A 7,074-nucleotide genomic window follows, 5' to 3' on the forward strand; every position below is an offset into this window, starting at 1 on the left:
CGCAAAACATTCCATTCTCCCACTGCTTGTGGAAAAAATGAAAAGCGAAACGCGCTATAGGCAGAAACATTTATTATAAAGTGAATTTCTGTTGACGCTTTGATCTGCTATATGTAATTATCGAAAAATGTGGCATTGACCATAAATCTACCATTTACCAACTACGAAAAAAATTGAGCACGACTCATCTACAATAAATGTCCAACTATGCCAATTGACGAAAGGCGTCATGTATGAGGTTTGTACTGCAGCCGAGCGCATGGATGGATGGATGGATGCCATGAGCTCCCCCTTTGGGAAGGGGTGGTGGGTTGCGCCAACAAGCTCTTGTTACTATAATGCCCAATGTCCTACCTATGCTAGCAAGAGAAAAAGAAAAGAGAACAAAAACCACGAAGAATTCTCATCACCAAACTTTCTGAAGCCCTATTGGGAACTTTATTTTCGTACGTCTCCGCTGCTTGTCATTTCAATACTTTTCTTCCACCAATCTTCCAATCGCCTCTTGCTAATTGCGGACATGCTTACATTCCCTCTGCTCTCTCTGAACCCAAGCACTTCACTGAGGCCAGAGGTGCCTAAATGGACCGCTGGGAAGATATCCTCACATTCTAATAAAACATGCTCCATCGTTTCCCTAGCTTTGCCGCAGCAAGCACGTGCTCCTTCTTCGTTCTTATATCTTGCTTTATAGGTGTGTGTTCTAAGGCATGCTGATCTTGCTTAGAAAAGTGATGAGCTCCCCTGAGAGTTATCATAATTTTTCCTGATTTGGTTTTTTCCTCTTAAGTAGCTATTCATGGCATGTTTCTTTTCCACTGTCGACACCAATGAGATTATTCTTGCATTCTGACTTTCCGCTTGAAGTACTTCGTTGCCACGTTGACATACCGGTCGCGTACTTGTTGGTAAGCTTCCTGGTTCTTTTCCTCCACTGTGAATCAATGTTTTACCTTGAAGCTGGCTATGACTAAAATCTGTAAAAGAATGTGTACCCCCCCTCCCCCCCCCCCAAGATGTTGACAAACAGAAATCATCATGTGGGTCCATCCTGGTGGCGTGCAGAAAGGGTCCAAACTCAATGGCACATGTAATGCACCCTTGAACTACCCTTGTCACACGTGGGAACCAAAGAGATCCCAGGCACAAGGGCAAGAAGATATGCATCTGCAAAAATGTTTTGGACAACTTTCTCAAAAATGACAACAAAAATTATCCCCGCCAACCACGCAAACACGCTAGTGCAATTGCTCGCGCGTTCGTCCTCGTCGCCTTCTTCCACAGCTGGTTCGGTTGTGCAAAAAACTATCATCAGCAATGGTTCGAGCATGGTCGTCTTCACATCTAGCTCCGTCACCGCCCATCATTCCAGCGTAGAATTGCGCTAATTCGGCGGGCACGCGGAGTGGCGTGAGACAATGGGGCCCTGAACTAAGGGCTCCACCCGACGAGGAAGACCTCATCAGAAATAAATGTTTTCTCGCTCTCACTACTCTGCTGTCGTCGTAATGGGGAGGCCGCGGGGATATGAGCCACTGCATAAGGGGGTGAGAGCCATTCATTGTCTTACGTGACGGACACATTTAATAATAGACGTGATACGCGAATGTGTGCGCTTACCTATATTGCAACGATGACCGCATAATATGACAATAAATATGTTCATACTTTTGTTCAACATTCTAGGTCACCTCCGTGCCGCACACGAAACAGCTTCGCTGGTCATCCACCTTCACACATTAGAATGGCTCTAAATGATTTCTTGTACTGAACACTCTTCCAGGCCATTTACTTTCTTCCATATTCCTCACTTGTTCTTCATAATCAATTTCATTCTGAGCTTCCCTCACTTCAAAATTTTTCCGGCCCATATCTCCTTCCGCAGCTTCATTTGTAGTCTTCCCATGAGCGCCCAATGCGAGGCATACCACTGACCTTTATCTGCCATCGAGTCCTTATTGAACCCATGATTTAAAAAAATCAACCGCATTTTTAAGTGTAAGTCCTGGAACCATTACACCTTTCCACATACCCCGGAGCACCTCGTACCTATTGTACCCCCCTAGCGCTCTGTGTTTCATTATTGACGCATTTATTTTCTCTTTTGCTGTCATTGCTTTTTCCTTTGTTTCCATGTATCTATTGCCTTAGTTTATCTATATACCAATGTATTTATATTCTTCTACGCGAGCTACTTGCTGTTCCTGTATTGTCGCTGTCTGTTCGCTGCTTTCAATGAACACCATAACACCTGATTTTTTAACGCTAAATTGCAGACCTAAGTTATCGCCTTCCTGCCTACAGATATTAGCAAAAAGTTGCATAAAACTTTGCTTGTTAGCTAGCAACACAATGTCGTCCGCATAAAATAAACCTGGAAAGTGCTGCTCTACTACTGTACCCGCCTTTTCGTGTCAGGGATTAAACCTGATATTTCTTACCATGTACATTATCAACTGCAGCGGCGATAAAGGGCACCTCTGGCTCAGCCCCTTGTTAATATCAACTTGCTCCTCGCTCCTCATCACTTCCCATTCAACGAAAATGGTATTTTCTAGATAAATCTATCTCAAATGCTGTCGACAATCGTCGCCTAACCTTTCGCCTTCCATAATATCCCACAATATATTGCGGTTTACGTTGTCATACGGACCGCATGACAACGTGTCTATGACAAGTGTCTAAAAAAGCCATATATAGCGGTCTCCTTTCTTCTCTCAATATTTCAATACACTCAGTAAGGACAAATAAGTTATCATCCAGACACCTACCGATTCAGAAATCATTCTGAATTTCTCCCAATGTGCCTTTTTTTTCTGCCCACGCTTGCAGGTTTAACTTAATCGCCTGCATTGCTAACCTACATATTACCTATGAAAAGGTAAACGGTCTATTTGAGTGAGTTCTATCTTTCCACTTTTAGCTTTATAAATTAAATTTGTTTTACTTTGTCGCCAACTCTCTGGTGTCCGTCACTCTTTTAAGTCTTTTCTACTGCTTTCAACAGAGCTTCCTTACTTTTTGGTCCTCATTCATTAACCAGCCTAACCGGAACCTCGTCTAGCCCTGTGGCTGCGCCTTTAGGAATTTTCTCTCCACCTTTCTTCCAGTTGAAATTTGTAAGCACCAGCTCCTTTGCCTCCTAGTTCTCGTTCATGCGCTTTTTTCCTCAAATACAACCTCGTCATTGCCTTGGAAGGATCCGGCTGTTATTTTTTGGATGTAATTTAATGCCGCAGCCCTTCCAGTTTGTTTCCACCTTCGTCTAGAATATGTTGCTGAATTGTTCCTGAATTCCTGCCTAATAAGTTAACGGCCTTATTTTTCTCACGTATTTCTGACAACTGACATTCAATTTCACCTTTTATCTTTGCTTGAAGCAGTTTTGAACCATGTGCTTTTCCCCCGTATATTTCCCATTTACTGGCTACTTCATCCTGCGGGAAAGGCGTTTTTTTTGTCTGCCTGTGTTTTCCCGAATCTGCCTGTTCAACGAGCTTTTCGGTTTATTTTTTTTTTCTTTTCAGCGAGCAGGTTGCTTGTCTTCCGTATTTCGGTCTTAATTATACTTGGAAGCTACCTATATTGCCACTCTTTGCTTGGCCGATTGCCAAGCAAGGAGTTACCACGTTCTTCCTTCACTCTTGGGATTATATTTCTTATTTCTTCAGCAGTCAAGTTTGGACTAGCCATTTTGCATTCCTTGCTGTCTTTCCCAACTACATATCCGATTTTCAAAATGATGCGTTTATTGACACTCCATATGCTGTTATACCCTTCCTCGTCAATGACCATTTCTCTCAACTCATCATGAATTCCTTCTGTCGTCAGATAGTAATAAATGGTTGAGTGACGGTTTTCCACTTCCCACGTGATCTGCCCTTCACACTTAGGCCCTGTATTCACGATAACGGGGTTATGCGGTTCACAAAGATATAGCGTTGACTTCCCGTTGTTGTCGGTATTGGCGGCGAGGATTTACGGAGTCGCCATCTGTCGGAAGCGCCTCGCTTGCGTAGTATGAGGGATAATCCGGCGCGCTCGATCTGCTCATAGGTTTGGCTGTCGGCGCTCAATAAAAACACCATGCTGGAGCACTCCTGGACATTTCTGTAAGTACTCGCGAAATGAAGGAAGTTTTTTACTGTCAAAATAATTATCTTGGACAAACAGAAATCACAGAATGGTTTGCAGACACAATCGGTAATATGCACAGTGAACGCCCAATGTGCACAGTGAACGCCCACTGTGCGCTGTCACCGCGATGCTGTCACACAAACCGGCTTCTTCCGTGAAAAATCGGAAATCGCTGAGAGTGAACTATGTTAAGTATATTCCTATAGTGGGCTGTCTGTATAGCCAAATGGAGCATAACAGAATGAAGCCTTAATGTAGCTATCACACGGGTTCGCAGCGACCGACTGCGCGTCTGTGTGCATGTCCGCGAACAATGTTTCGCTTCGTGCAGTGAGCTTTATGCCGCAGCGTATGAGTATTTGACCGTACACAAACAATCAATGTACGGTGGACGCTAGCAGAGCTGTTCAAAAATAATTTCGGTATAAGTAGGGACTTATACCGAAATAGCCCACGGCGACTTTTGATATGCCGTTGGGATGATTAAAACTTTTTTTCTTTTCTTCGTAATTATAGGACATTTCAGTATCATTATTTCTCAAGTTGCATCGCGCTGTATGTTTATCAGTCTTCTCAGCGAGCAATTTCCCGCTGTTAAAAAAAAAAAAAAATCAAGCTCATTCATTGTTTGGTGCTAACACAAACATGAGCATATGTCTTGCCTCGTTAATGTGCGTCTCGCTATTCCCTTTGCATTCCAGTGAACTTGCCAATGTTTAGCATAAACAAGTTCTTAAACCACAGCTTCATGACATTAGCCAGGTAGCGCAGGCGGGCGAGCGCCTCAGTGCCCGCTTTCTGCTACTCGCCGAACATATCAGTCCCGGCGCCGTAGCAGAAATCTTCCTCGCGGAAGTGCTTGCTACATACCCGAGTTGTAGCCGATGGCTGGTGGCCGGTTTTAAGTTTCGCGATCCAAGCTTCACGCAGGTGCTTATCCTGTGGGTACGTGTGAAGGCTGACACCGGGCTCCATTGCGTACGTCTGGCACTGCGGCGCCGAGCAGTAGCCTGCCATGTTCGACGCGTTCGAAGGCATGCACTACCTATTACCGTGCATTTAGGTGTTGTCAAGCAGACACTGGAAGTCGGAAAAGCTCCCCATTTAACCAGTACCGCAGCGCAGGTGAAACTTTAACCTTTCGCTTTCAACTTGCTTCGGCGCTGCCGAAGCAGCCGACGCAGCAGCTGTGTCCACGTGATCCCTCATACCACGTCACGCCGACGGCAGTGTCAGCTTTTCCAGTGGTGGATCTCGCCCTCAATAGTCATCCAGATCCTGTATGTGGGCATTCATGTCATGTAATAGGACAATTTCTGTGTCATTCCCGAAACCTCTAGTACCAGCACTTAAGCATTTCACTAACTCTTGATTCTTTTCTTTGCAATTATTTCCAGTTCACAAACACATTACCCACAGCCAAGTTTTCTTTCCGCTCATTGTGCATGATAACCAAAGACCGTCTTGACATTTTGAATTTACTCTTTCACATTTGGCTCCTTGATGGATGAGCATTCCCACTTCTCCTCCCCTTCTTTCTGATTTAGTTCTGTTGCACCCTTCTCAAACATCATCTCCATCCCTGGCGGCTCTTCCGAGTCTCCAATGTGCGTTTCCGTAACCTTATACACCCTTATTTGCTCTCTAGTAAACTGCTCCTCAATCTCTACCCACTTTTCCTTCTGCCGCCCTGCGTGTTTTTGTATCCTATTGCATGGCGTGTTCTGTTTCTTGTTTTCTTCCTTTTTCTGTTGTTGACTTCGATGCTATTCTGAGGTTCCCCTAGAGGACCTTCTTCATTACTACCTACCCTGGCCTCCTGAGCGCCCATGGGCACCTCTATAAAGCAACTGCGCGACCAGCATGTCGCCAGCTCACCTCTAGTCCAAGCCTATGTTTCAAGTGCATCCAGTCTCGTTGAGAACTACCACACCTTCTCCATTCCCTGTTTACTTGGACAACTTCGAAACCTTTCTCTCGGCTCAATTTCCATATAGCCTCATTTGCAGCCACAACAGCTTCTTGTGCGTTACTGTCCTGTAAAGGCACCTCCGACACTGTCCACACCGCAATCTGTACCTGAGGGGACATCTCGTGCAAGTCGTCTAGCCCCTTGGCCAAGTGCTGTGCTAGTGCTGTCCCTTTTCTGTTTGAGACGTATTTTATCCCACCAGCTATTACTACAAGGTTGCGTTCGTGGGCATTTTCCGCGAGCTTTGCTTTTGTTCACTCCATGACAGCGACCAATGTCCGCCCTTGAAATGTCCCTACTGCCACTCTTTTGTCGCCTTTCACCTTCTTCACAATTGCTTCTGAGCAGCTAGTCAGGTTTGAGTCACCGGTGATAATAACCCCTTCACTCTCTCCTATTTCCGAGGCTTCTCCCTGCTTCCCTTTGTCATCCTTTTCCGCCTGATTCGTATTTGACAAGGGGCATTGACCCCCTGCTTTCCTGCTTTTCTTTTGTGACCGCTTAAAGATCGGTCATGTTCCTTCCAGCTACCGTCACCCCATGTTGCACGCATTCCACGTGCTTTGCTGACACTCCCTGTCCTGTCACGTCGGAAGACTGCGTTCCATTGTCACGACCTTTCTCGTTCACAATGGCGGCCTTGTTCAGCTTTTCCCTGGCTGCTTGAAGTCTTTTTTCCACTACCTTCCGTGTATCTCGTTCCATATTTAGCTCATTTTTGAGCTCCTCGACCTGTTTGACAAGTTCATCCTGGAAATGCTCCATATTCTTTAGTCCAGAATCGACATCACAGTGCCTGCCGATTGACTCGATTTCCTCTCCATTGTCATTCTTCCCCTCGTTCACTTTGAGGGAACCCTCGCACACTGCCCGCTTTACCGTCTTTCTTACCATGAGTTGCACTTACCTCATTCTAATGCAAACATCGCAGCTTTGAGAGCATGTGCGTACTATTAAAGGCCGAT

The sequence above is a fragment of the Dermacentor andersoni genome, chromosome 1, assembly GCF_023375885.2.
Source record: "Dermacentor andersoni chromosome 1, qqDerAnde1_hic_scaffold, whole genome shotgun sequence".
NCBI lineage: Eukaryota > Metazoa > Arthropoda > Arachnida > Ixodida > Ixodidae > Dermacentor > Dermacentor andersoni.